The 10,164-nt window shown below is 36.4% G+C and overlaps 1 pseudogene; it reads right to left on the bottom strand.

Annotated features, from left to right (window-relative positions):
* Nucleotides 1–7,932: 7,932 nt before the first annotated feature.
* Nucleotides 7,933–9,111, bottom strand: LOC118836907 (annotated as a pseudogene).
* Nucleotides 9,112–10,164: the final 1,053 nt, after the last annotated feature.

Raw genomic sequence — 10,164 nt, 5'->3', positions numbered from 1 at the left:
CAGGTCAAAGGGGAGAATAGAATAAATGTAGGGCAGGACAGGATAGAGGGAAATATAGTTAGTCCTTTACAATATGACTGTTATAGAAGTGTTTTGCATGATGACGCATGTATAACTTATATTGAATTGCTTATTTTCTCAATGAGGGTGGGTGGGGAGGGAAGAAGGGAGAGAATATGGAAATCAAAGCTTTAAAAATGAATGTTAAAATTTGTTTTTACATGCAACTGGGAAATAAGATATATATATATATATATATATATAATAAGATATACACAATAAAGCAATGGGGTATAGAAATCTATCTTGTCTCATAGGAAAATAGAAGGGAAGGGTTTAAGAGATGGAGGTGTGTGTGTGATAGAAGGGAGAGCAGATTGGAGGAAGGGGTAATCAGAATGCACACTGTCCTGGGGTGGGGGGAGGAGAGAGATGAGGAGAAAATTTGGAATTCCAAATCGTGTGGAAGTGAATGTTGAAAACTGAAAATAAATAAATTTAAATAAAAAATAATAACAGTCATATTGTAGAATGATCAACTGTGACTGACTTAGCTTTTCTCAGCAATGCAACGATCCAAGACAACTCTGGAGGACTTATGATGAAAAATGCTATCCAACCCCAGAGAAAGAGCTGATAGTATCTGAATACAGATTGAAGAATCCTTTTTTTGCTTTCTTTATTTTTCTTGAGTTTTTTTGTCTGTTTTCTTTCACAACATGACTATTATGGATATGTTTTACATGACTACACATGTATAACCTGAAGTACTTTGAACTACTTGCCCTCTCAGGGCAGAGGATAGGGAGAAAACAAGGGAGGTAGTTTAGAACTTGAAGTTTTATAAACAAATGTAAAAAATGTTTTTTTTTTACATGTAACTGGGGAAAATTAATTAATTCAAAAAATAAATTGCTCTTTTTTGGACTGAACAACATAAAATAAATAAATATAAGATCAAGGGAAAAAGGAATGTAATATTATAAAAAATAAAATAAAATTCAACTTGAATTTCATATTAGTTCAATACTATTGGCACAGAAAAATGAGCATTTACTGAAACTCCTAGCCTTTTACCTTTAGAGCAAGGCAAAGACGTCTGGATGTATATCTGATAGTACTTAGGAACTATTTTTAATGTGAATTCTGATGTTTTTTGTTTATATCTGCTATCCAAAACTTGATATCCTATATTCAAGTCTACTGCTTCAGCATATAATTTTATAGTTCTTAGTGTTTAATCATATAATTAGTGCTTAATCATAAATAATTATACACCAATTATTCTTTTTTTAAGCAGACTAGGTCATTGGCAACTTGGCTTATTCCTATTAAATGTCCAAACAAAAGATATAAAGCAAAACTCACAAAGATTATTATAATTGCTACAAAAACAAAAAAAATAGAACTGAACATAATATCATTCTCTTCTCTGATAGCTCATTGAGGTGTGAAGTTAACACTGATTTATGAAAGGCCATGTTGGTGGAGTACAAGTTCTGATGAACCCTTCCAAGAAAGAGAAGCTACATGCTTGTGCCTCCACAATTACAGACAGTCATGGATTTCCTACAACAAATCCTTGGGTCCCAAGATGTCCTGGCTTGTAGGTTGGGAACTACAGAACTACACAGGGTGACTCCAAGGCCTTAGTGCTATTTAAGCTATTCAAACTGCACTAAAGATTTTGAAGGTGAAAACTGTGATGAGGCTTTGGAGACACATCATATTAAAATTTTAAATTATTTTATTCTTATTTTTATTCCCAAATTACCATTACTCTGGGCCCTGAGGCAAACAATAGTTTGTGTGTGTGTGTGTGGTATGTGTATGTGTGTGTGTGTGAGATTGTGTGTGTGTGTGCGTGTGTGTGTGTGTGTGTGTAAGAAAGCACAAGTTATATTTAAGTGAGATAAGTGTGCAAGAAAGGTATAGTGGAAGTATTTGGGGAGCTCAGAGAAGAGAGAGAGTATGACTGGGACCTGAATAGAAGTGGGTGCTGCTTTGTGCCCTCTCAACCCACTTTATTTTAAATGAGAAATATTCCCCACTTTGTTCTTTAATCTTCCATTGGAGCTGACTGGTTTTCTTATGTGATAGTGATCACATAAGATTATGTATGCAAGTGATAAGTAGCCAAGTGCAACTGTACAGCTTTGACCCAGAAATACCACGGATAGATCTGTAATACAAAGAGATGAAGGAAAAAGGAAAAGTACTTATATGTACAAACATATTTAAAGCAATTATTTTTCTGGTGGCAAAGAATTATGAACTCAGGAGGATGTGCATCAATTGAGAGAATGGCTGAACAAATTATTGTATATGGATAAGATGGAATACCATAAGGAATGATGAAGCAGAAGGTTTCAGAAAAATGGGAAAACACATGAACTGATGCAAAGTCAAATGAGCAGAACCAGCAGAACAATCTCTTTGCTAACAGTAATATTGTAAAGATAAACAACTGTAAAACACTTAGTAACTACAATAAATACAATGATCCATCACAGTTACAAAGGACTCATAATAAAAAGTTATCCATCTCCACATAAAGAATTGATGAACAGAGAGTGCAGATTGGAGCTTATTTTTTCTTTCTTTGTTTTTCTTGCTTTTTAAAATTTACCATGGTTAATGTAGAAATACTTTAGCATGACTTCATATGTATACTTTTAAATGAGAAATATGGGTGTTCAAGGAGGACCAGCACCTCTGGTGTGAGAGCAAGACAAGTCTCTTTTCAGGGCTGCTCAACCACTTTTGGTGTCCACCTGGCACTCAACTGTCACCTATGGCTCCAAGAAATTATGACATGCATAGTGGCTACATCCCTGTAAACTGTCAGCAGAGGGGCTAAACCAGGTTGAGTGTATCTGATGGGCCATCAGCAAGTAAAGTAGGATTTTTTGCTGGATTGAATTCTAGCCAATCAGAGACTTGTATGTGAGTTCTAGCCAGTCAGAGACTTATACGTGAGTTCTAACCAATCAGACATGTGTATTGAATTCTAGCCAATAGTTTCAGCCAATCAGATGCTGACTAGAACTGTATAAGAAGAGAGCCAGTGTTGAGAGAAAGCAGAAACTGAGAGAGCCAGCATTGAGAGGGTGAACCAGCATTGAGAAGAAGAGAATGAAGAGAAGAGACAAAGAAGAAGAAGAATGAGATTTGAGCATTGAGCTGAGATGAAACTTTTAAGAGCTGAGAGGAAACCTCTGAGAGCTGGGAGGAGACCTCTGAGAAGGAAGAGAAGATCTTTGATTGCAGAGAGTTGCTGAAGGAGCTTCTGAATTGTAAAAGCATATACAGCTGTAGGACAGAAACCTGCCCATGGGAAGCAGGCTTAGATTAAGCCCCTTTTGAGAGCTATTAAAGTGAAATGAGCTGTTACTACAGAGCCTCTGGACATTGGAGGTGAGTTGAGATGGTGGCACTGGTAGTGAGTGTTGTTGCCCTGTTAAGCTCTGTTTTCCCAGAGGCAGAAGCTGCAAACAGGAGCCCCTGGAGCTTGCTGTCTGGCAGGAGCAGGAAGAGCTTGGAGTGGAGCAGTCCCCATGAGCTGAGACAGGGAGCAGGAGCAGAAAGCTGCCTACATGTGAATCCAGGTGAGAGTTGAGAGTGTCAGCCCACAGAGGAAGAACCATGGGACTTGGAAGTCAACCTTGAGTCAAGATGAAAGAGGACTTTACTTGGACGCTTGGTATTGATTAAGAAGGTTGTTCTTATTGTCACCTAGGGGTGGATGGTGTTTTCTGCTACCTCTTAAGGATGTATTGGGCTAGAGAAGACCCTGTCCTGGGAATCCCTAATTGTATAAACAAGTATTTTGGGGAATGCTCCTAAATGCAATGATATGCACCATATGACATACTGAGTGTTATGTGATACATATAGGTATATGTATATATATGTATGTATTACATATGTTCTGCTTAAGGATGTTGTTATGAATGTTATGCTTTACTTTATTGAACAATGCTTTAGTTTATTGCTGAATAGAGAACTCATTATACTATGCAATTAAACCCTTGAAATTATTCACAGCAGCAGTCCTCAAGTCTGATGCCTTGATTGGTGTTACACCTGCATGTGAGTTAGGAAGAGCATCTAACCCAAGCCTGTGAAAATTTCCCCCAATAGAAATAGGTGGATGAGACAGAAAATTTGACCTTCAAATATAATGATTGAACTAGCAAAGGAATATAATGTAGAAGTTGTCCATCTGCAGATTGTATCTCAGGCCCTATGGAGCAGTGGTGACCTGTGGCCACCATCCATGAGGCTCCTTGGTCATAGTCCATCTCATTTTCTGCTTCTTGTGCCCAAAGAGAGAGGCAGTATCTTTCCCAGGGAATCTGACAGCTCTAATCCTCAGAATCAGTTGTTGCTAGCCCATAGGTAAATCAGCATCATGGGCTTTTTTCTGGAAGTTGTTAAGCACTCCAAATCCTTATAGCTTAGTATAAGAAATGTTTAAAGCTCAAGTCTAATGGATGGAAAAAAAGAATATCCAATTCTTTTGGTCATTGTCGGTTTTGTCAACACTTTGGTTTCTTGAATGACTTTTTTTGAGTCATTATTGTGGTCAGTGAACTCCTGATGCTGATAGGCGTAAAAAAATAGGAAGCAAGGAAACAAGCACTTAAGTGTTTCCTATGTGTGAGGCACTCTGCTAAGTACCTTACAAATAACTCATTTTATCCCTACAACAACTCTGGGAGGTAGGTACTATTATCATCTCTATGTTATAGTTGAAGAAACTGAAGCAAACAGATATTAAGTGACTTGCTCAGGGTCACACAACTAGTAAATGTTTGAGGCCAGATTTGAACTCAAGTCTTTCTGGTTCTAGACCCAACACTCTACCCATTGCACCACCTAACTGCCTCAGAAAATGTGATTGTCAAAAGAATTCTGTTATTTCTCTTTCCATTTTCAAACTACCATCACTCTGGGCCCTGGGGCAAAGAATAACTTTAGGGGCAAGACTAAAGGCTTCAGTTATAAACACGGAGGTTTAGGAACCTATTCCTAATCCCAGTTATTACCAGGGGGCACACTGAGAAGCAGGTTCTTATCCTCCCACTCTTCCTAAAGAGGAAACGTTCAAGATTGCTTTTTGTTTGTTTGATTGAACAACATAGTCTATGAACACTCCTTTTCATGTCTACTGTGTAGTCCATTGGGCAATGGAATTCATTTATTAGGAATCGTTTTCAAGTGTTCCCAACATGTCAGGGACAGCTAATAAAAAAGGAAGGGCACATTGAATCTGGACATAAACATTCCCTATGCTACCCTAGGGTAGTTAATTCTTGTTGCAGTAGACTGGCACATTAAGCATCAACACAGATGTCTTTCTCACCCTCTGAGTACTGGTTGTTGCTTCTAAGACATCCTATGGGAAATTTAATGTGGGAAGAGTAGCACAAATCTCAGTAAAATTTAAATGAACAGAGAAGTCACATAAAGGCCTGATATTCAGATAATGATGTTTTCCTTTTGCTCATAGGTCATTTTTAAGAATCCTCTTCCTAGGATTTTGAAACAGCCATTTTGGACATAATCACAGCAATCCTTTTGCATAACAAATAATGTAAAAAGAGATTTTTTCTTTTATGGTAAACAAACTCATACTTATGACCTCTTTCACCCTTGCCTAACAATAGTATAAGAAATTAAGAGATATTCTGATAGCATATGTTTTTTATAGTATTATAATTATTTCATTTTATGTATCATGAATATTTATCAAGAGTATTTCTGTGTACATATATATTATATGTGTATATGTATATATATACACACATATATGTTATATATGCATATCTGTATATTGTATCTAACAGGCAATTCTGGGATATGTTGCTTAGTACAGTAATCACATTTTCTCAACCAAAAACAAAGACAATTGGTTTGACAAAGAATATTCTTTTGTCAAAGTTTTAGATACTTTCTTTTATTGAAATCACAACCATGTTGGAAAATCAAGACACATGGTCATATCTACCACCAAATCCTACTGTTTCCTCACTGTTGCATGTGACTGTGAGCTCTCATAGTGCCTCATTAAGTCAACAAGCATTTATTTAATATTTACCAAGTGCTGGGTACTCAGCTAAGTACTATAGATTTAAAGAAAAAGTAAAAACAATCCCTTCCCTTAAAGAAGTTACATTCATACGGGGTAGGTAACATGTAAATAAGTAGATACACTCAAGATTGACCAAAAACTCTTGTAGATCTCATTAAGATGCAAAGTTTTGAGTATGGTCCCATTAATAGACTCAAGAGGTATAAATAGATAAAATTATGCCTAGGACTAATTCAGCTTGGGGTGGGGGAGGTGATGCAGGTGTCAGTCTTGGGGGAATATAGCAAATGGTAGGGTAGGTATTGGTGGAACAGAGAGGACAGGTGCACTGGCAATTTTCTGTGGAGCTGGTTTCATCTTGTGCCCCTGGAGGACCCAGATAGGTAGGACACAGAGAAGTTTGTCTTCCTGGGGAGGGATCATACCTTTCCTGATGTTAGTGCCCTGGCAAAAAGCCCCATTGGTCCATAGTAGTTATAGTTTAATAAAAGTGGCACTTTTGGTTAGTTTGTCCAATAATTACTAAATTGAGAATGAATTGTTCTTTAGGCAGATAGGTGACAGAGTAGATAGAATGTATGACCTAGAGACAGAAAGATCTAAGTTCAAATACAGTCACAAATACTCAATTAGCTATATAATCTAGATCAAGTAATTTAACCCCTCTTTGCCTCACCTACCTCCCAGGGTTGTTGTAAGGATAAAATGAGATAACATTTGTAAAGCGCTTGGCAAACTATAAAGCACTATATAAATGCTAGCTATTATCATCATTATTAATTATTGCTGTTATTTTCACCCCTCAAAATTTTCAACACAATCTTTTTGTACCTCAGTCAACACAGAGATTTTGTCCTAAGTAATTATTGATGCTTTCAGCAAGACTAGATATGAAAGCTTTATATAAATTGTATAAGAATGTATTCACCATTTATTTGGAGGGGTCATTGGTTCTCTAATCTTTTGATATTAGATATAAATAGATATAAATTCTTTGTTAAGAAAGATAGGATTTAGATAGCATTAGAGAAGAAGCTAGTAAAGTGCTTTGACAGTAAATCAGATACTACTATGAAGTATTTGAGCCAGTAATTATGGATCACTTCAGAACCAACTCTTTTCTCATTTTAAAGAGAAGTTAGAGTTTTCCTCACCTCTCTGGAAATGATCATTCTGGCATCCATTAGTGTTTGAGGAGCTTTCTGCTTTGCATTTGATCCAACTTGTACTTTCTTTGTGTTGGACATTTTTTTTCACCATATAGATGAACATACAATCAGAAATTTTTCATATTCTCCTTATGTTCTCTATTTCTATAAAGTGTTTTGTGAACATTAAAGTGTTCATTTATATTTTGGGGGGGGAAGAAGCCAAAATATTTATTAAATTTGCATTGTGTGATGCTCTGTAGGACTCAACCTGTTTCACAACTTGTGTGTCTGTCCGTGGCCACAGTCAGTGGGTAATGAAGTGGTTGAATTACAACAAAAGTCTCTCCTTCACTACAAGCCCAACACCCCTTAAACACTAATGATAATGGAAACATAAAGGAGGGAATGGCAAGTTTTTACGGATAATTTTCTATAGCAGATTACATTTGTCACAGACATAACTTACTTAAGGGTAGAGAATAAAAGAGATCCCATTGTGTTTACAACTTCTTAATTACCAAAACCAAAATTGACATTTCCCCTGGTAGAGTAGTTCTCAGTCTCCAATTCTGCCCAACTAGATTCCCTTTTGTACATGCATTAAGATAAAAAAGTGGAATATAATTCCAGGATCATCTTGAAATCTTTCTACTTGGTTTACCCAGGCATTTGTACCTAAAGTCTTTATGCTGAGAGGTGAGGAAGGATGCCACTAGATGAATTCTCCCTTTCAACTGACAAACAGTAGTAGACAAAAGTGGGATATTCTTGTTCCTCTTCAGAAATTCCATCCATGTCCAGTTGTGTAATAGACAATTCCCTTCCATTCATATAGTGGAGACTTTTGGAGGTATAGACAGCACACATCTGACCTAAAGAAATATCTGCACATGTGAAAGTCCTCTTTTTATTATCAGATAATTCATGTGGATAATGACTCTGTAACAGTCAAGATTCTTGGAATTTCCTCAAAACTTGCTTAAATCTGTGAATAAGAATTGATCAGGTTTGGTGTGAAAGGTTCTGGTCTTTGAAGCAACAGTGACACATTCTTGCTCAGTGTTTTTTCCTGCATCCTGCATCCTGAAGCAGGTATATATCTGGCATCTGAGACTTTTCTTGCATTCCTATGACCATTTCCTTTAAGTAATACCTGTGTTAGGATAGTTGAAGGCTGCTTATCCTCTTTTTCTCTGTGTTTTGGATTTCTTGCTGGCCCTAGTAGTCCTTAAAGTGCTCAGACATTTCATTTTCCCTCTCATCCAGCTCCATAAGACTATGGACATCCTCTTCTTTATCACTCAAGAATTCACTTATTTCTTGAAAATTTTCCTCAAACATTTCTTTTGACAATTCTACTTATTCTGTCCACATGACAACTCACATCCAAGGTACTTTCTTTTCTCAAGTATTGACTTGTGAACCTCTTTTAAATTTCCATGTACAAGTTTCAGATTCTCCTGGAGCTTTTTCCTATAGTCCTCAGCAGCCTCTTCTATGAATCAGATGGTGTGAGTCTCATGTTCCTGGGATGATGAACAGGATACACAGAGTAGGGTCTTATTATCCATACAGAACAGCTTCTGAGCCTCCTGGTCCCTGCTGGGTCCCTCAGGTCTCTGCTGATGTTGTCTGATGGTGACAGCAGGCTTCTTTTCTTTAAAGTGGATTTAAAAGCTCTTGCCTGGAAGACTTCCTACACTCAGGATGGGAGAAAAGCATGGAAACTTTGCTGGAGCCACTGAGACAAAATTGGCAAACACTATATCCACAATTTATGCTCACTGAGCCTATGAGATAGACCTGACAAGTGCTTCAGGTGAGCACATCCTGGAGACCTTCAATAATCTCTTTAGAAGCCATGAACCCTTAATACTCCTGTTAGCTGCCTTCTTCTAGGAACTCGGGTCCAGGGAATAGTAAGCTCCAAGTAGGCATGTTCTTCAAGTGTTAATATAAATATTAGCCAGCTAACTACAATTTCTTGCCTTTTCAAATCTGTATATCTTACCTTTTGATTTATGTTGAATTATGTATTTAGGTCTTTGATTCTTGAATCTCCTTACATTTTTTAGTTTCATTTTCAATTATTGTTTAAAATATCAAGAATTTCAGATACAATTTTTCCAGACCACATTCTATAATTCTTTTTCATTGCCCTTAATCAGGTGACATAGTATTCAAATTTTCTATGTGTATTTGCCATCTACATAGTGATTTCATCTTCCATTTTCTTTCTACAGTTTTTCAATAATTTTCTTAAGTAGCTTTTGCCAAAGATGTGATTTTTTTTTACTAAGAGTATTCCTCATGTGGTCCTTACCATGATAAGGACCATAGCAGATACTATTGTATGCAAGTCCTGAAAGTAGTCATTTATTCCCTATCAAATATTTTAGGGTAATATGTTTGTTAATAATGGATATAACATATCAGATTTTTCAAATATCCCATGCCACCACCCATCATTTCTCAATCTGTTGGTTGGATTCATGTCATCTATTTGCTTTTCAAAATTTCATTCCAATCATACCCATATTTTTTCAAAATATTTTAAGATATCATTATGATTTTTGCCATTTCTTTTGTTACTGGACAGCACTTCTGGAGGTGGTGTGTAGTGTAAATTTTGAATGCCTTTTTCTTTTATCTTTTTCTGCTTCAGTTTTAATTAATATCTCAATATCCATTCTTAGTTCATCTAATTTGGGCTTAGGAAAGAAGTTATTTCTTATGCTAACCTACATTGATCTATAATATATTGTTTTGTCACTTGGAAGTGAGGAAATCATTGACAAACAGTAGTAGAAGGCTTTATATGTATGCGTCAAATTCTGTTTTCACTTTTATTGTGTATTACTTGCAAATAAAAAAAACATTCCAGTCCATTTCATATGAACTCAACCTTTGCCTACT

This window comes from Trichosurus vulpecula, chromosome 1 (genome assembly GCF_011100635.1).
Source record: "Trichosurus vulpecula isolate mTriVul1 chromosome 1, mTriVul1.pri, whole genome shotgun sequence".
NCBI classification, from domain to species: domain Eukaryota; kingdom Metazoa; phylum Chordata; class Mammalia; order Diprotodontia; family Phalangeridae; genus Trichosurus; species Trichosurus vulpecula.
The sequence above is the reverse complement of the archived record's forward strand: the minus strand, read 5'-3'. Positions and strand labels throughout refer to the sequence as shown.